Source organism: Zosterops lateralis (genome assembly GCF_965231275.1).
Source record: "Zosterops lateralis genome assembly, contig: HAP1_HAP1_SCAFFOLD_159, whole genome shotgun sequence".
NCBI lineage: Eukaryota > Metazoa > Chordata > Aves > Passeriformes > Zosteropidae > Zosterops > Zosterops lateralis.
The window spans coordinates 70,881-91,000 of NW_028154525.1; the positions used below are offsets into that span (position 1 = coordinate 70,881).

Sequence of the window (20,120 nt, forward strand, 5' to 3'; positions counted from 1 at the left end):
CAGGTTTTAATTCAGCAGAAAATACAGAGGTTTTTCACTAACTGCACTCTCAGTTATATCCAGACCTCCAATGGACATGGAGGTCATTTTTCAACTTCTTTCTTACCAACAGCCAAACTTCCACCTACACAGGGTAAGAAAGGGTATGGAAAAAAAAAATTAAAAAAAAAAAAAAAAAAAAACAACCACAAAAAAAAAAAACACCAAAAAACCAAAACAAAACGAAAAAAAAAAAAAAAAAAAAAAAAAATTAAAATACATAGAGGGAGAAATACAATAAACAAGTTAATGGTTTCTGTGTAGAAATCCACCAGAAGGGTGGTCAGTGTTCAGAGAATGGGAGTCTCCTGGAAAACAGAGAATGCTTGGTCTTTATTCATGCTATCCTGTAGCCTATTTCTATTAAAGCGTGGCACAAATGAATTTAGTGTTCTTTGATGTCAGTCTTTTCCTGGTTTTTCTCTCCTTTAGGGTCCAACTTCCACGTACTCCAGGTAAGAAATAGTATTTAAAAAAGGAACAAAGAAAACATGAAAAAATAAAAAATAAAAAAAATTTGAATAAAAATTAATAAAAAGTTCTTAAAAATTAAAAATACAATAAAAACATGGAAAAAAAATAAAAATCTAAAAAAAATCTAAAAGTAATATTAAAAAAGTTAAAAATAAAAAATAAATATAAAATCTTTTCAAGAACACAAAACAACAGCTGGACTGGGATGAGGCCTCCCAGGGGCTTTGCTTCCTACTGGCTCCATCCTTTACTGCCAACTACCGGCAACAGGAAAAACAACAGGGATAAAGTTTCAAACAGGATGTCCTTGGTTGAGGCACTTCAAAATAAGATTTTTTAACAAAAAAGTTGGACAAAAAAAGAGAGTCTCAAAATCAAGAAGTAAGTCTCACAGCTATTAAAAAAAAAAAAAAAAAAAAAAGAAAGAAAAAGAAAAACGTGTCTCTGGTATGTATAACTTGCCAGTCTCTCATGTTTTCAGTCCTTACCATTGATTTTTACCAAGGAGAACTTGACAATTCCAGACACTTTGTGTCAATCCAGGAATACCCTCTACAGCCCAACTACACCCTACATGACAAATTTCAAGTCCCCAGGACTTGTCCCATTCCCCCTACACCCAGACTGAGCAACAAGGCAGAGCAGCTCCAGGCCAAACACACCAACACCCGTGACACAGGACAGGACAAAAGGGGGGACACAACAGGGACAGAAATATCTCGGCAAGAAAAATGACCCTGAGGACCGAGAGAACTCGCAATGAGATGACCGAGGTAAGACCCATGGGGAGCTGACCAGGCTCAGAGAACCCTGCAGGAAGAAGATGCCAATGGGATCACTGATCCCAAGAAATGCAGAGACGGATGCCTGAGAATCCTACGGTCAGAATCCTCCACTCAACTGTGCACTTTTAGAAGACCTAATCTGCCAGAATGGATGGTGGCAATGCACAGCTGTTGATACAGCTCAGAACAAGACCTGGAAAGGAACCAGTCTGGAAGGTTGTGAAGAGAGATGGATTCTGATGTGTGTCTGAGCACAAGAGTCAAAGTTCAATGATATCAGTGCCTGTCCAAGGAACAGGGAGATATTAAGAACGATGCCTGGGGTCTCCAAAAGACCCCTTGAAGGGTTAAGGCAAAAGACACACAAAACAAAACACACAACAGACACAGAGTGCACAACAGACAAGTGACACGACGTGCCCTGGGACTGCTCTGCCCTGCACACCTCAGCACTGTGAGACCGTCCCTTCACGTGCCCTAAAGGGGTCACAGCTTGGACATCCCCATCTCCAAACCCGACCCAAAAATCCCTCCCGGTGACTCCCAACCCATACCCCACTTTCACCCCCTCTGTGGCTTTTAGCCCTTCACTTATCTCTGGGATTTCCAGGGATGAGAATCCACATCAGGGGCCAAGGAAGGCTGTCTCTGCCTCAGGGAAATTCCTGCTGTCTCTCATTCAGGTGCCGTAAAGAAAACCAAACATCCACGGATGATCTCAGCAGGGCTGTTGGGTGAGAGGATCTCAGTGTGAGACAAGTGACCACCTGAAACACACAAACAATAAGGGATGCTCAGAGTTGCACCAGAAACACCACTGCCCTGACCACACAAATATATCAATTTTAGAAAACAAAACACAAACAAAAGTCCATTAAAAAAAAGGCCAACTCTTATTACTCCTAGTCCATTTTCCAAATATAATAAAAATAACCCCATCTCCATTCTCCTCAAAAAACCTCTGAAATATACACCCAGAACACCCCCAACTGAAATACCTGCCTCTAACCACATAAAAAGTAGAAAACTTATATTCCTTGACCTATAGAAATTTATTAACCTAGTACGTCAAAACCACAGACTTTTAAATCCTTAGTCCACACATGTAGACCATATACACCAATCCCATCACTACATACCAAATCAAAGCCTATTATCTATTACTAACAGAACAAAAAAAGCCTCTACCTTTAACTGCAATAAAACTTCTAATTAAAAATAAAATAATTTCATTATAACTAAGCAAAAACTTCAAACAAACTTCCTCCAAAATAAATAATTTAAACACCAAAAACCCTCAAAAATTCAAAATAACTACTTCAAAAACGCCTTCAGTACCTTTCAGACTGATTTTGAGAGCAAAGCAAGGAAATAAAAAGCACGCAGCCTGTTTTAAGAAAACAGTGTTCACTCCTGTGCATTCCCTCTCTCCAGTGTATTCAGCCCAAGCACAGACAGACTGCAGCACACAGATCTCCTTTGCTCTTTGTTAGTTTTAGGGCAGAGAAGTTCCCTGCACTGATTATTTCCCCTTTTTCTTTGGGCTCATTAAACCTGCTGCAGACTGAAAAACCCAGAGAAGCACCGAGAGCTGCACCTGCAGCCACGGGGCCTGGACCTCAGCATTTTATCAACACCAGAACAGCGGATAAGAGACCAAAGGAGATGAGCTACAGCCACAGCAAGGGCTTTCTGAATTTACCATCTCCCTTCAGGAAAACAAAGTGTTTTATTATTTTTTGTTATTTATTCTTTATGCTTATGACCACTTTGTTTGTTAAATAAATAGTTTTTTCCATTTCTTCCTAAAGAAATTCTTTCACAAACCAATTTAAAAGAGAGACCATTTTGGTTTACTCTCTAAAAAAAACCCTATTCAAAAGTTTCCTCTCAGGTTTACCCTAAACCACAACAACAAACAAATCAATCCACAAAAATAAAAACAGCACAAATATACTTCAATTAACAGCACCAAAACCAATTATTCCTGACTCAATGAACCCATAATACCTCAGAACCACCAAAACAAACAGACCACCTATAAATACACACAAACCCAAAAGATCCATTTGGCTACAAACAATATCCCCTAAATTATCCAAAACTATAAAACATACACTGTAGTCAAGCATGCTAAATAAACAAATCCCATAAAACAATAATCTAATTATAAATATTAAGAAACCCTAAAAAATGAACTACATCACACTGACTCAAACCCACTAAAACAAACACAACACCATTGCCATGATTAAAGCCACCGCTAAATAAATAAAAACCTCCCCTATACCTCACACCACAGCCAATTACACCACTGTAAACCTTAGAAAACAAACTCTTGAAAAACACAATATCCCCCAAAAACAACTCAGTAACAAAACTCAGTTCAAAAATACTCTGACCATGTGAGCTATGAAACCAAACATGAAATAAATACACCACATATCCCTCATCACACCACCTACAAAGAGAATAAAGCTACACAATAAATCATTAAAAACCACCAAACAGAAAAAAAACCAGCTCTACCCAACCTGAATCCCTCCATACAACACACAAAACCCCAATAACACATTTCAGAAGTCTCTTTAAAAAAGCTACTTAAATTAGTTCTACCTCAAATACAAACAAACTCACACATGAGGTTACCTTCACTCAAAACCCAAATTACTCACAATAAATAATACCAAAAAAGACAGACAAAACACGACACACCACCTAAGAACCTCATATTGAAAAGAAGCCACATAGAAGGGCCACTATTAATTAAAATGTCAGCTGAAAAGAAAATCTCGCCACTTTAAACACGGATAACAACAGAAAAAAGGAGTTTCTTCCATCAATTTGAACTCCTTTTGTCTCCATAACTCCTTTTTCCTCTGGGAGCACCGGGGAGGGATTGGTGAGACGAAGTTGAAAAGGAAAAAAGTCCCCCCAATAAACCCGCACTGGGTTATTTACCTGTTTGGCACAAAGGTTTGTCCCTCGGCGCTTCCCGAGGAAATGCTCCAAATCCAAATGCTCTTGTAGTCTCCCCATGAATCACACCCAGAACCTCAGGATAAAGTCCTCACTCCTCACAGCTCGATACTCAACTGAGCTGAGGCTCCCCTTTTAAACAGCCCCCGGCTGGAACCGCCCCATCGTTATCCATCACAGCCCCACCTGTGCCTGCTCTGTCCCCCCTCACTGTTCCCAGCTCACACCCGGGGCTGCTCTCTCCCCTCCCCATCCTGTGGCATCTCTCACCTGCAGCTGCTGCCCGTCCGAGGGTGAGGGCAGAGGGGACTTGCTGTTCATTCCCGGGACGGTTCATTGTCTGCACCTGACACGATGGGGCACCGGGCTTCCCTTGCTGTGGATAAGGACCCCTCTTCTCCTGCAGGTGCCCGAGGCTGGAACGGGGATTCCACCCCCGAAAGTCCGAATGCATGAGGTTCATAATTCCCAAGGAAATTCCCCAGAAATCGTTACCCTTCATTTACAAACATTCCTTTGGAATCACTCTTAACTTGTCCTTCTGTGGAAGCATTTTAAACATTCATTGGAGAGTTCAGGAGCCGAGTTGGCTTGTTTATGACTTGGCTGACAAGCCCAGACAAAACCCAAACACCGAGAACCCCGGCCCTGCCCGGCCCCGCCCCCGCCCCGAGCCCGCCCAGCGCCCGCCCTGCCCGAGATGGGGGCGGGACCATCGCCCGCGGCCCCGCCCTTCTCCCTGGGCCGGCCCCGCCCCTCACAGCTCAGCCGAGCCGGGTCCGAGGGGAGAGGAGAGATCCTGGTATCATTTCAAAACGCGTTGGGAAAAATAAAGATACCGATTACATGAAGCAGTCCAGTATGTGTTACAATGCTCTGCAATGCTCTGGGTGAAATCATCTGTTCCGCAGAAACTGTTTAAGCATATTAAGGTTTCACAGAGATGATTACAAAAAAAAGATATCTCACCCTTTGCAGCACCTCTTGCAAGACAGCTCGACTGTCAAGAGTTAATGGGTCCTCACGAATAAGAACTTGCTTTTCCAGGGTTCCTGGAATACAGCCCAGATGCCACAGTTTAGATCCTGAAGCGAAAAATCCAAATACAGCACTCCTTCAGAACCCTGAGGGACAGCCACGGATTCTGGGGCTACAGGAAACAGTGAAAAATTGCACCAAGAACAGTGCAGTGCTGGCTGGGAGAAGCAGCATTACTTTGTCCGATAAAATGCCATTATGCAGCCAGTTTAGTGCTTTAGAGAATTTTACTGCCATGGGGAAAAAAACAGGGAAAAAAAAAAATTGAACCAAAAATAGTGCATTGAAACATGCAAAATAGTGAAAAGATGCAATAAATATGAAAAACATAGTTACTTCTAATAAAAGCAAAAAATAACAAAAAATGCAAAAAACGCGGTTTTATTTCTGATCCTTTAAACGCTGCTTTAAATCCAGAAACTACAGAAGCGCTTCTCGCCGGCCCCTGGTAGCCGCAGCCGGTCGTCCTGCGCCGCACCAGGCCCCGCACCAGGCCTCCGGCCGCCCTGGGTACGGCTGGCGCCACTGCCCCAGGACAGCGCCGGCCCCCAGACACTGGCGCAGGCGGACGCGGGAGTCGCGTCCGTGCTCACCCTCGCTCCCCGGGCCGGCAGCTGCGGACATCCCGTCCCGGCGCAGCGGCGCTCCTCCCGGCCGACCGACCGCGCAGCTCCAAACGCCGCTCCCCGTCCCCTCAGGCTGCTATTTATGCCCCAGGGCCGGCCAGCTCAGCCAATCACAAGCGGAGGCAGCGCCGACCCCGCCAATCTCTGTTGAGGAAGCGCCGGCCAGGTGAGCCCAACCAATCACAAGCGGAGGCAGCGCCGGCCCCGCCAATCCCAGCTCGGCTCCGCGAGCCCCCCCCGCTGTCCCCTCACGGCCCTGCTCCCGCCAGGGCCGGCGGATCGGGGCCGGGGGGTTCGGGGCCCGGGCTGAGGGCGGGGCGGCGTTGCGGTCGCGATCGGGACCGGGAGCGCTGCGGGCGGCAGGAGCCGCTCCTGCTCCGCCCGCAGCCGGCGCTGCGCCGGCGTCCTGCCGGGGCTCCGGGCACGAGAGGACGGCGACGGCGATTTCCTGGTGCCGGCAGGGCCGGGCCGGGCCGCGGGGAACCCCCGTGCCGGCCTCGGGACCCCCCAAATCCCGCCGCTCCCCGTGGTGCCGGGGAATCTGTTTCCAGCATAGGCAGAAAAATCTTTACGAGAAACCTCAAAACTCGGGGACACGGCGTCTGACGGGAGAGCGGAGATTCTGGTATAATTTCAAAACGCATTGCGAAAAATAAATCTATGGAACAGCTCATTTCCTCTCTATGGAAACCTCAGAAGTAAAAGCTGCTCGGCTAATTCCATAAAGCATTCCAAAATCAGGGTCCTGGGGAGCGACGTTCGGGGCAACTCGGCTGGCTTCGGCTCTTCGGGGAAACTCGGCGCTTTCCCTCAGCCGTCGGCTCTTCTCGGCTGTTCGGCAACACTCGGTCGTTCTCGTCACCCCCCCGGCTCTTTTCGGTTGCGAGAAGCATTACGTCACTTTCGCCCCTCCCTGCCGCCATCTTAGTTGTGGCTGAAGCCAAGTCTGGTCGAGACGCCATCTTGGTTGTGGCACGCTTAAGGCCCCCGTCGGTGTTTAACATAGACGCCTGACTAAATCCACTAACCTTAACCCGGCTGCTGCGCGGCTGAACCCACAGCACGTGTCCCTACATGTGGAGAAAGCACAGAAAATTTTCCCCGGGCGGCGCCGTGGTCGGGGTTTTGTGCAGGCAGTCAACTAGACACACATAGGGTCCTCTCATTTTCCCGCCCTTTTCGCCGCCATCTTTAGAAGGTCAAGCGCCCCGAGCCGCGCCGCCATCTTGGTTGTGGCACCCCCCCAAATGTCCCCCTCGGCTGCTCGCACAGGCCCCTGACCACATCGCCTGCCCGAACACTGCCGTGGCGCCGCTCAGCCCCCATCCCGTGTCCGCGCACCTGCGTACGCCGCGGAAAAATCGCTCCCGGGCGTCTCCGTGGTCCAGGTCGCGCGCAGGGAGCCGGCTGCCACGCGCCCGGGGTCCTCGCATTTTTTCCCACCTTTTTGGCCGTGAACGTTCGGCGCTCGGGCGGCAGCACTGCCCGTGAGCTCACAGCTCGGGGCTGCTGCGGGCCCGCGGGGACGGGCACGGCGGAGCGTTGCAGTATCGCTTTTTATCCACAGGATGGCAGCATTGCCTTACAGATCACAGCCCGGGGCTGCTACACGCCTCGGGTGGGGAGAGCTGCAGTACCGCTCTGTGTCCACACGGTGGCAGCGCCGCCGTAGGGAGCGGAGACAGAAAAGAACGTGGCCAAAATTCCCCTTCCAAACATCCCCGAAAATAAAGGCCCCAAAAGACCCCCAACCACAACAACTACGAGAACCCCGCCATCAACCAAGCCAAAACCAAAAAAGCCTTCATTTTAGGCTACACTTCAATATTTCTTCTATTTCTTATTTTGATATTTCTATTAATCATTACAATTTATCTATGATATGTACATTATAGTAGGTATATTTTACATATTATAATATAGGGAACATGTAAAAATATAGAGTGGATTTATTGATATTACTTTTCATATTTTATAGTTCTCCTTTTCTTGCTTATATATATATATATTTATTTTTTTGTGTGTGTTTTCTTCTTGATATTTTAAACATATGTATTCATTAACCTAACAGATCAGAACCACAGTTAATTAGAATTGAATGACCGTGGTTTTCTAAGGGGTAAATATTTAATCTTTATTAAAATATTATGGGCACATTTTCTCTTTCTGCGTGCTTTGGGGGAGGGGGGGGTTGTTTGTGGGGGGGTTTGTTGTTTTGTTTTTTGTTTTTTTTTTCTGAATTTTGGATTTCTTGGCTAATAAACAAGGGGGTTCGGAGAGTTACAAAATAAAATGTCCACACAGTTTTATCGCTGCCTCTGAAATACACCTCGGCATTGACTCACTGCTGGCAATACTGTGCACGGGGAGAAGGAGACCTGTTTAGGGTTTGAAAGGAAAAGAAAGGCACCACGGTGTTCACAGCCTTCTCCGTTCAGGTTTTTTAATTCAGCAGAAAATACAGAGGAGTTTTGCTAACTGCGCTCTTGCTTATATCCAGACGTCCAGTGGAGAGGGAGGTCATTTCTCAACTCCTTCCTTGCCCACAGCCAACTTTCCACGTGCTCAGGGGAAAAAAAGAGTAGGATAAAAAAAAACGGAATAAAGAAAACATGAAAAAAAAATTAATATAAAACAAATAAAATAAAAGTTGAAAAAAAAACCTCAAAAGAGTAAAAAAGAAATAAAATTTAAAATAAATTAAAAATATAATAAATTGTTTAAAATAAAAAATATCATGAAAGTAAAATCTAAAATATCCATAAATTGAAAAATGAAAAAATTAAGAGTAATTAGGATTTTAAATAGTAATAAAGAAAAATAAAAACTAAAAAGTAAATAACAGAACAAAAATATAAAAATAAAAGAAATAAACCCAAATCATTTTAAAAATACAAAACAAAAAAAACCCCATGAAAACATTAACCACAATACAATATTTAACATAAAAAATACAAAAATCAAAAAGTAAAAAGGAAAATAATAATTAAAATAAAATATGAAACTAAATAAACACAGCTTTCCCCTTTATGCCACTGACTACCACAGCTCTGGGAGCATCCTGGATTATGCAGGGATAGGGAAAACAAACCCAGTGCCTCCCAGAAAATAAGGTTTTCTAGACAAATCCCAGTTTTGCTTGGAAACGAATTCTGTTTTATCGGGAAGTTCACTTTGGATGAACATCCACATGTGCCAAGGCAGGAAAGAACCACCCCCTTGTGTCCAAGGAACAGCAACTAGGCCGGGATTTAAGTTTTAATGGAACTTATATAATAAAAAACGCACCAAATTGAACTTCACAAAGAGACGAATCACGGCAATTAAACACTTAACGAGTTTTCCTGGGAATTCCCAGAATTCTGCGGATATGGCGCTGAACAATTCCGGATTTACCAACATTAATTGGGTAAATTTCCTTGGAAATGTCCCTTAAGAAGTAGCAAAATTCCAACTTGGATGGAAAATAGGAAAAAATAAATGCTGCCTTACTAAAATCAGAGAGAGGCTAAACATCAAATAAAAGGAAGGAATAATATCTAATTCCCAGCTTGCCTGCAAAACAAGCCCGGAAATTTCTAACGCTGAAAACTTTTGGAACGGTCAGGAAGTCGGTGGAAGCCCATGGAATGAGGATTTCAAATCTGCTTCCTCTGCTGTGATTTTCAAGGGAAGAGGGAGTTAAACATGCCTGTTTACTCCTATTCGAAAAAGGATCTCTCATTTATGGGAGTAACAATCCAAAGGAACTCCAATCTTACTTGGATTTGACAGCTGAAACTCTCAGCAGAGTTGCGAAGTTTCAGCGGAACAAAAGAGCCACAATTCCTGGAAAAACAAAATGCAACTCAGCAAAAGACAGCAATTCCATTGACAAATGCATGGAGGAGGAGGAGGAGGAGGATGACACCAGGAACACAAACCAGCTGAAAGCAACGATTTATTGGAAAGGGCTGGAAATCAAATGGACAGTCTCTGGTCATGCTCAGGCATTTCTCCAGGAGTCAGAGAGAAAAGTGGGAACCCTGCACTGGGATAAGGCCTTCCTGTGGCTTCACTTCCTACAGGCTCTCTCCTTTTTTGCCAACTACCTGCAAGAGGAAAAACAGCAGGAATAAAGTTTCAAACAGGAGGTCCTTGGTTCAGGCAGACTGAAGTGCAGCTCCCAGGGAGCGAGTCCAGGCTGGGCCCAGGGGAGCTCCGGGAATCTGGGATTGCCCGTGGGATTAAAGGGCTGGAAAAGCAGGACCCACCTGCCGGGTTTAGTGCTGGGACACAGCAAGGCCTCGGCTCAGGGGCAGCAGTTAAGAGCCGGGACCGCAGGAGAACGCCCCAAAGCCGGGTTAAACATCCTGCGTGACATGCAGCACGCTCCAGGAGAAACTCGGGTGGGAGAAGCCCCCGGATGCTCCACGTTCCTTGCCTTTAGCTGCTTTGCCTCCCTCAGAATGCTGACCTCGCCGTGCAGCTCCTACAAAATAGGAGAACCTATGGGAATCATCCACTGGTGGATCTCTAGTTATTAAGAAACAAAATGTGTCCAAGCTCTACTGCAAAGCAGCAGCTCCGAGGAGACACAGGGATTTATTCCAGAGGGGACACAAGTACTTCACAGCTTTTAATACATAAATGAATAGGAGCAGAAATTTTGCGTTTATTTTCGGTCTGATGATGTCCACAGTTGCACAAGCATGGAGGGGCCGTAATCACATTCCTATGTTATTTAGGATATTTTGAATGGCAATATATAACAAACCAATATGTCTCATAATCTGCTATTCAAAGGAAACTAATCATAAGCCGATAACGTGCAGTTTGGGGTCTATCTGTAATTTACCACACTTTTGGTTAAATTACAGCTCCTGACTGTAAAACCCCTGAGAAATCACAATTTTAATCAATTACACCTCAAAATAAAAGAATTGTGATGCATAATGGCATTAAAAATTATATTCTTGCATATATAACGCAGACCTTTATCAAATACCAAAAGGTATAGAAAATCTATTTGGTAATTGCTTTGATGTCTCCTGTGAATACAGCAAATTACAAGACCCTCCTGTCGCTACAATAAGATTTGAATGTATCCACTTTCTGGAGTGTATATTGGACAAGAACAAATATTTGCAAAGGTCCGGTTTCACTTCGAACTTCTTCCAAGCAGTTGTCTCCTGTCTGATGCAGATATTTTAGTATTTTGTTGATGGATTATGATATGGATTAAGACAACAGCACACTTCTTGGTCTTTTCAGCTACGTACTGAAAAATTACCTACACAAGAAATGAAAAGCCTTACCCGAATGAATTTACCTCTCGGACAGAAGTTACAGCAATCATCTGCCTGCCTTTGACGACAGTAGCTTCTCTCTGAGAACTTCTGCCCAGTGTTGAAATGTTTCTGGTAGATCTTCAAGCATTCCCCATCTGAGGCTTTTCTCCTCCACAGAAATCCTGCAGAAAGGAAAGCTAAACCAGAAAAGTTGTTTGTAAGAGATTCAAACAAGTCACACCTAGATATATAACAGCAGGAGAAGGAAGCAAAAGTTTTGGGTGGGTGGTCTGACAAATATTGAAAAGAAACAAATTGTTTTTCTAACACAGTAGGCCCATGAAAGCAGAACTGGCTGAAGGACCCAGGGGTTTCTTACCAAGGCACAGCAAGGTGGTACTACCTGCCTAGAGAAAATTCATAATAATCTCCTAAAAATTACAGAAAAACAACATTTTCTTTAAAATAAAAATACAACCACACCATTAAATTATCACATTGGCAATATTCACAGGTTTTCAAGTATTACACTCGAGTTGACTTAATACATTTTTCGGAGCATGCACAAATAAATATTCAGAATTCCCAAGTACCTTTCCCTGCCTTGGCAGATTCTCCTCAGAAGCAGCCAGGACTTGGAGATACTGTAATTGCTAAGACACTTAAAAAAAAAAAAAAAAAATTTGAATTCCAGCCTTTGAGATCACTTTATCTGGCAGAAGGGCAGTAGGATTCCTATTTGCTCAAACAGGATTCAGCCCTTCCTGCTGAGATGCCCCCAGAAAGCTGGCTCAGAATCACCAGTGAAGGTCAGAGCTGTTGGTGAAGCTGTTTTCCACTGTGTTATCTGATTGCTTCAACATCATTTCCCCGTATTCACCAATTTCCCTCTTGTGCATGAAATCAATGCATCAATTTACTTCCTGACTCCCAAAGCTCATTCTGCTTTTCATTTAAAGAAAAAGAGAGTGAAAATCAATCCAAAATGGTTCCGCAGCTGCTGAATTATTCTCTGCCTCGTGTCTTTACCGATGCTGAGGGGCACCATCATGCAGCTGCTTCTAGGAACTGGACTTCACCTCACCGAGTGGGTGGCGAGGGAGGCTCCGTCCGTCCCTGGATACGAACGCTGCGGGAAAAGGAAAGACCTCAGCGGCCCGGCCCCGGCCGAGCCCGGCAGCCCCCCCGGCCCTTCCTGCCCCGCTCCCCCTCAGAGGAGAGGGGCTGCGCACCCCATCCCACGGTCCCCTCCCTACCTGCAGCCGGGCTCGGCGGGCTCGGGCCGGGCTCGCCTCGGTTCGGCTCCACCCGGCGCGGTTCGGCCGCGCTCGGCCAAGCGGCGCTCGGCTCCGCTCGCTCCGCAGCCCCGGCCGCAGGCGAGGGCTCGGTGTGTGCGGCGGGAGCGGCGGGCGCGGAGCGGAGCGGGGCCGGCGGGCGCCGGAGCCGTCCGGAGGCCTCTCGGGCGGGCGCGACCCCGGGAGGGCGGCGGCATCCCGCCTCCGACGGGCCGCACGACGGGCCGGTGTCCGCGGCGCCGCCCGGCCGGGCTCCAGCGGGCCCGGGCTCTCCGCCTCAGCCGGGGGCACCGGGGACGGGCGGCGGCCGGCCGTGAGGAGCGAGGCGCTTTTGTCCCTCCCACACATCTCCAGCCTTCAGCTTGGGAGCTCTGGGCCCCTCCCTCATACACCGGTTCTCCAATTGGTGGAGAGCCGCCGCAGTGACTGCTGCGCTGGCCTGAAGCTTGAGATCCCGCAGTCGCTGCTGCTGCTGCTGCTGCTTCAGCCTTGCCGCGTGCACCGTGCAGCCCCATCTCCTCCTCCTCCTCCTCTTTCTCCCGATCCTCCTCCCTGGGATGTGGGCAGACCCAGAGGGTAAGTGGGAGCCCTGGCTCACCTCAACCGTTCTCATCCCCCGCCCCGTCACAGGACCCCACAAGTTCACTCAGGGGAGGCACGGCCAGGCCACTGGGCCGTATGGGGGAGCAGATAATTCCCAGCATCAGAGGGTGACCTCCCACCATGCACCAGCCAAGCATGCTTTGTCCCTGCCCACCCTCTCTCTTCCTGCCTCCAGCTCAGGACTTCTGTCCCACCAGCTCCAACACAGAGCCTTGGGCACACGGGTAGAAGAAACAAGAGTGGTGCCAAAAGAGGCCTTGAGGCTTGAGTTTGCCTGCAAGATGTCCTCCCCCTGCAGGGAGCCCATGGGTGCCAGGCAAATCTGAGATCCACAGGGTGCTGAGGGCCCCTTAGAGCAGCCCCTAATTTATTAGGGAGCTGCATCTGCTAAACGGTGTTTCAGGCACTGCTGTCACACAGAGATTTTTACCATAAGCCCATGAGACTTTATGCTTCCAGGGCAGGCAGCATCAGCCACAGAAAGGCAGGATTGATCTCTGGGCTGGGCTGGTGTTCTGGCCCTATCAGGGAGCCCCAAGCCTGGACAAAAATGCTCTTTCCTATCAAGCATCCTCTATCCTGCGTACCATGTCCAGGTCTTTGGCAGACACAGGTCCTGGCACAGGTGCTTCTCCTGGGGGGAACCATCACCCCAAATAAGCAGCAAGGGTGCTGTTCTCGCAGTCAGACAGCAGCTCTAGCTGGGAGGGAGGGGATAAAATGGCTAAAATCTGCAGCAGACAACCATTGTTGAAAGTAAAACAGAGAATCAAAAAGAGCGTGAAGTCAAACAAGAAAGCAACTCTGAGGAGGGTGAAGAGCATAGAATCATAGAAGCACAGAATGATTTTGGGGTGAAAAGGACCTTTAAAGGCCATTCAGTCCAAGCCCTCTGCCATGGGCAGGGACACCTTCCCTGCTGAGAGCTCCAAAAAACCTGGCCTTGAATGTTTCCAGGGATGGGGCTCCACCATACGTTTGGGTAACATATGGCAGTGTTTATCTATCCCTCACACAGAAAATTAATTTCTTACTATCTGAGCTGAATCCCATGTTCCCCTGCCAGCACCTCCATTTGCCATTTCCCCTTTAGCACCTCCAGTCATCTCCTTCCTGCACCCTTTCCTGTCTCCATCCTCCCTCCTAGCAGAATTGCAGGTTATCCAGTAGCTCCTGAGTGGCCTCTTTGCCAACATCGGGTCTGCTGAGGTGTCATGCGTGGCACTCGTAGGGGACATATGCATCTTACCAGTGCATCCTGCCTACTGGAGCATCTGCTTCCACTGGCCCCGGGCCAGCCAGGCTGCAGCTGAAGGTGATGGGGAAAAGATCACGTCCCAGTACAAAATCGGTTTGTGCAATATCATCCAATTTGTGCACGCCACAGTTCAGCAGACAGAAGAGCAGTGTGAGTAGAGGAAGGAGCCCTGCCAGAGCCCTCCTCCCCAGCAGGATGGCATCTGATGTCTCATCGGGTGCAAGAGGTCCTGAAACCCTGCAGCTGCTGGGGCATATGACTAGCAGGGTTGGGCAGGGCAGCAGACCAAAAATGCCCCTCAGAGCTCCTGCCATGTGGCACAAGGAACCCCTCTGCGTGTCAGAAAGCTGCCACCAAATTTCCTGGAACTGCAGGATTGACACAGCCAGAATCACGAAAGAGAAAACTGGGGGCAAATCTTTTGGAGGACAGAATTCTTTTTAAAGAAGCACCGCACATCAGTATCTACTCTATTCTTAAGAGGCATTGTAGGCTTGCAGGGTGTCTGGGGTCTCCTGAAGCATGGCGTGACCCCCTGCTGGCCATTGCACCCTGCTTTCCACTCCATCCCTGTATGTGCCATCAGCCAGACCCCAGTTCATGCCATCCACGTCCCACACACTCAGGGGACCTCTCCACTGGCTTTTCCCTTGACAGAGCCATTGCTGGTGCAGTTCTGTGCAGGTTCTGTGCTGCAGCCCAATACGACAAGGCAGGGCTTCCTGAATGTCAGTTGGGGTGGCAGAGACCTCGCTGATTTTGAGGTAGATAGACAGCACTGGGGGTCATGGCAGCCATCACAGGTGGCAGAGCTGATCAGCAAGAGCCTCAAGAAGCAGAGGTCAGAGTGCTCATGGAGCACTTTGTCTCCATGTGGATATGCAGAGCAACTTCCTCAGGCTGAAGAGGTATGGGATGGCAATTTTGGAGAGACAAGGTGAGCCCACCGTGACCCTGCAAGAGCTACCCCCACGCTGGGGCCCAGCCCTGCCCACAGAACTTGCCCCACGCTATTGCTCTCATTCCCCAGAGCTGCCTGTGGCCACGGTCTTTGTGCACAGCCCCAGGCTAGAGTGGCTGCTGCCCGTTTGCCACGCCAGCGGCTTCCACCCCAATCCCATCAGCGTGGCCTGGCTGCGGGACGGCCAGGAGGTGCCTCCGGGCCCGGCGTTTAACAGCAGCCCCATCCTGCCCAAGGCTGACCTCACCCACCAGCTCTGCAGTGTCCTGGCCGTGGCCCCCCGTGCTGGGCACAGCTGTGTCAGCCGTGTGAGCCACCAGAGCCTGGGCGCCCGCAGCCTTCTCATCCCGTGGGGTAGGTTCCATTCAGACATGGGGTGCAGGCTGCAGATGACAGCCACTGGCCCTGTGAGGGGCAGCACCTGATGGGCGCTGTCACCCTCACACAGTTGCCCTCTTCCCTCCCTGTCCCAGCAAAGCACAGCACATCCCCTACCATCAGCATCACCATTGCGGTGCTGCTTCTTGTGGCCACAGCCTCTGCTTGGGTATTTTGGTGGCGGAAGCACAGGTGAGCTCTCCCTCCCATCACCTGCGGTAAGATTTATGGGCATGTAGGTCAGTGCAGGGGTTGCAGCAGCAGCTCTGTAGGGGTTAAGCCCCTGAGTGCCATCAGAGCTCACACATAGCCTTTGCAGGAAGGGTAATGAGGGTGCATGAGAGAGCCAAGAATTTATCATGTGAGGCCTGTTTGCCCACAGAGCAACAACTCTTCTACTCTCCCGTGGAGTCCCTGGAACCCCCATCCCCTCTCTAGATCACTGACCCCTGCCCTGCTCTTTGGACCACCCCCGTGCCCTTAGACCATTGGTTCCTGATCCCTATTTAGGCCCGTGCACAGCACATGGCCAGGTCTTTCTGTCCCTGAACCCTCTGGTGTGCTGGAACAAACCTTGCTGGAATTTATCATAACAACAGTCCCTTCTTGCCTCTCTTTGCTGAGCCTAGCCACGGCCTGTGTGATGTGAGTCTGACTGCTTAGCCCGAATCCTCCGCGAGTGGCTTTTCCACAGGAGATGTTTATGGGGCTCTAGGTAGCAGCTCCACCATGCAAAAAGCACACTGCTAGAGATCTTTGTCTCGGCTCCAGCTCTGCAACAATTCAGCTGATTTGAATATCATCACTAAGTCCACTCCAGAGTCAATATCCCAGCCGCACCGTCCTTTTCAGCTGCAGCCCTAGAGTCCCCATCCCTGCCCCACAGTCACTATGCCAGCCCTTTCATCATTTCACCATGCACCTCTCAGTTCCTTTCTCAGCTCTGCGGTTTCTTTCCATTACCACTCACAATTGCAGCCCCACAGTGATTTCAGCAGCAGCCCTACAGTGGCTATCACAGGCCCAGACAATATCTGTGCAAGCCTGGGATTTCTGGTGCAATCTTCCATTCCCCTTTTCAGGTCTAGTTATCCTGTTCCATTTTCAGTCACAATAGGCAGTGCAAACATCAATATCACAGGCCTACAGGGATTTCAGCACACAAATCCTACAGTCTTTACACCCGTCCTATAGTTCCTATGCCATTAACAATGTCTATCCCACCCTCTGGTGATTTCAAGTGGAGTTCTAGAAAGCCCTTCCCAGCCCCAGTGGTTATAGCTCTTAACTCACAAGCTTTATTTCACGGCCAGCTGAGTTCTTCTTCATCCAGCCCTACGTGTGTGTTTCTCCACCTCCACAGCCTGAATCTTGTCCTGCTTTAAATAGGCAGGATCTTCATCTTGGCACCAGCCCGGTAACAATTCAGCTCTGAGCCCTACAGTGTCTATGCTCACCCTGCAGTCAATATCCCAGCCCCACTGTGATGTCAGCCCCAGCCCTTTAGTGCCACACCCAGAGCCAGGCAATATCCCAGCAGCGCCAGCTTCTAAGGAGCCATCTTAGAGCAATCCCTTTTCATCTGTACACCCCTCTCCTCCCAATTTCAGCCTCAAGACCCAGCCCCAACATCAATATCACAGGCCTACAATGATTTCAGCACAGCAATGATACAGGCTCTATGTCAGCCCTGGAGTTTCTATGGCCTTGGCAGTCTCTATGCCACCGCTGCAGCGATTTCAGCTGGAGCCCTGCAGAGTCCTCTTCCCAGCCCCAGTGATTTCAGCTCTCGACCCGCAAGCTTTATTTCAAGTCCAGCACAGTTCTTCCAGCTCTGCGTGCGTTTTTCTGCCTGTCTCTGCCAGGTGTAGCTGCTGCAGATTGAGACAACAGGGTCCTTTTTTTGTCTCTAGTTGTGCGGTTTCAGCTTCAGCTCTAGAAATGGCATTCCACCTCCATCCCATTAATCTTTATTCCATTACCAACCCCTGGGCACATGTCCCATTTCACAGTCGCTTCCCAGGTCTACATTCACTATCCCCTTTGAACAGTGACTGCAATTGCAGCACTGCAGTGCCCAGTGATTTCAGCTTCAGTCCCACAAGCTTTATTTCACTGCCAGCTCTTCTGTTTCACTTCTGTCTCCACATCTTCCCAGCAGTGGCACAAAATGCTGCTTCTGGTTCTCAGAGTATGATTTTTTTATTTTTGCTCTAGCTCTGTGTTGTTTCAGCTCAGCTCCTGTTCCCATATTCAAGCCTCAACCTGCTAATCCTTACTGCAGCAACAGCTCTCCAGTCCCTACCCCAGCTCCAGCCTGCAGTTCCCGTCCCGGCTCCATATTCCCTCGAGCAGCCCCCCAGGGGTTTTACCCCAAAGCCTACCATCTTTGTGTCTCCTCCAGCTCTGCTGTCTCAGCTCCAGCTCCTCAGCTTCCCACTGCCTGCAGCTAAAACTGCTACTGCTTCTCACTGCAGCCCGGGGCTGTTGAGAAGGCCACAAGTCAGTCATTGTCATCACTTCAATGTCTTTAGGAGTTGTATCACCCACCCTCCTGGGTTCTCAACCTTGGGGACACTTGAAGCCCGAAGGCCAACATGTATCTCCCCCCTTCCCCTGGGTCTCAGCCCAGCACTTGTCCAAAAGCCCCCTCAGCTCCCCCAGGCAGCACCAAGGGCTGGAAAGAGCCACTGGGCCCCTGCTCCCTCATCCCAAAAGGTGTCCACGGGTTGGTTCTCGGGGCCTGGAGCCCTCCGAGCCCCCATAGCCTCAGCCTCTGCTGGGTACCACGGGGCAAGGGCTGGTAACCCCCCCCGGCATCTCCTGCAGGCCCTGAGCTGCAGCTCCATCCCCTTCTCCCGTGGGGAGAACCTTCCAGCCCCAGCATTTCCACTGTTCCACACTGTTTTGGGCCTGCCTCTAGTGCCAAGGGCTTTATTCCACATCCTGGGGCTTTCTGTCTCTACTGGGCTCACAACTGCTGTTTCAGCCCTAGCCCTACAACCTTTACTGAATTAACGTCAGATATTTAGAAAAAAAAAAAAAAAAACAAAAAAAAAACAACAAACACAAAAAAACCCAAAAAACCCCACAACCAAACAAAAAAAAAAAAAACTAACAAAAAAACAACAACAAAAAAAAAAAAAAAAAAACAAAAAAAAAACCACGAGCCAAAAATCATGCATTGAAACAAGCAAAATAATGAAAAGATGCAATAAATATGAAAAACATAGTTACTTCTAATAAAAACAAAATAAAATAAGAAAAAGTGCAAAAACTGCTGCTTTATTTCTGATCCTGTAAACACTGCTTTTAAATCCAGAAACTACAGAAGAGCTTCTCGCCGGGCCCTGGTAGCCGCAGCCGGTCGTCCTGCGCCGCACCAGGCCCCGCACCAGGCCTCCGGCCTCCCTGGGTACGGCTGGCGCCACTGCCCCAGGACACCGGCGGCCCCCAGACACTGGCGCAGGCGGACGCGGGAGTCGCGTCCGTGCTCACCTTCGCTCCCCGGGCCGGCAGCTGCGGGCATCCCGTCCCGGCGCAGCGGCGCTCCTGCCGATCGACCGCGCAGCTCCAAACGCCGCTCCCCGTCCCGCCGCCGGACTGACCCCCCCCCCACGGCCCCCCAGGGCCCTATTTATGCCCCAGGGCCGGCCAGCTCAGCCAATCACAAGCGGATGCAGCGCCGGCCCCGCCAATCCCTGTTGAGGAAGCGCCGGCCAGGTGAGCCCAACCAATCACAAGCGGAGGCAGCGCCGGCCCCGCCAATCCCAGCTCGGCTCCGCGAGCCCCGCCCCGCTGTCCCCTCACGGCCCTGCTCCCGCCAGGGCCGGCGGATCGGGGCCGGGGCGTTCGGGGCCCGGGCTGAGGGCGCGGCGGCGTTGCGGTCGCGATCGGGACCGGGAGCGCTGCGGGCGGCACGAGCCGCTCCTGCTCCGCCCGCAGCCGGCGCTGAGGCGGCGTCCTGCCGGGGCTCCGGGCACTAGAGGACGGCGGCGGCGACTTCCTGGTGCCGGCAGGGCTGTTGGGTGAGAGGATCTCAGTGTGAGAGAAGTGACCACCCGAAACACACAAACAATAAGGGATGCTCAGAGTTGCACCAGAAACACCACTGCCCTGACCACACAAATATATCAATTTTAGAAAACACAAACAAAAGCGCAGCAAAAAAAAGCCAACTCTTATTACTGCTAGTCCATTTTCCAAATATAATAAAAATAACCCCATCTCCATTCCCCTCAAAAAAATCTCTGAAATATACACCCAGGACCCCCCCAACTTAAAGACCTGCCTCTAACTAAATAAGCATAAACCCACGTCTTTTGAACTATATAAATTCATTAACCTAATGCATCAAAACCACAGAATTTTTAATCCTTAGTCAACACCATATACACCGATCCCATCACTATAT

At 49.1% G+C, this 20,120-nt stretch overlaps 1 long non-coding RNA gene and 1 pseudogene across 3 annotated transcripts; one reads left to right on the forward strand and one right to left on the reverse strand.

Annotated features, from left to right (window-relative positions):
- Nucleotides 1–10,308: 10,308 nt before the first annotated feature.
- LOC310923643 lies at nt 10,309–12,650 on the reverse strand. 2 transcript variants are annotated; one of them, XR_014592664.1, is made up of 4 exons: nt 12,468–12,650; nt 12,296–12,340; nt 11,253–11,872; nt 10,309–10,412 (listed from the first exon to the last, which is right to left on the reverse strand). It is a non-coding gene; the product is annotated as an uncharacterized lncRNA (long non-coding RNA). The 2 variants fall into 2 exon arrangements; XR_014592665.1 differs by lacking the exon at nt 12,296–12,340 and having other exon boundaries at nt 12,468–12,649.
- A 380-nt stretch (nt 12,651–13,030) lies between these two features.
- LOC310923642 (T-cell surface glycoprotein CD1a-like) lies at nt 13,031–15,942 on the forward strand (annotated as a pseudogene). The gene is made up of 5 exons: nt 13,031–13,082; nt 14,257–14,517; nt 15,025–15,304; nt 15,398–15,682; nt 15,802–15,942. The product of its transcript is annotated as a T-cell surface glycoprotein CD1a-like (transcript).
- Nucleotides 15,943–20,120: the final 4,178 nt, after the last annotated feature.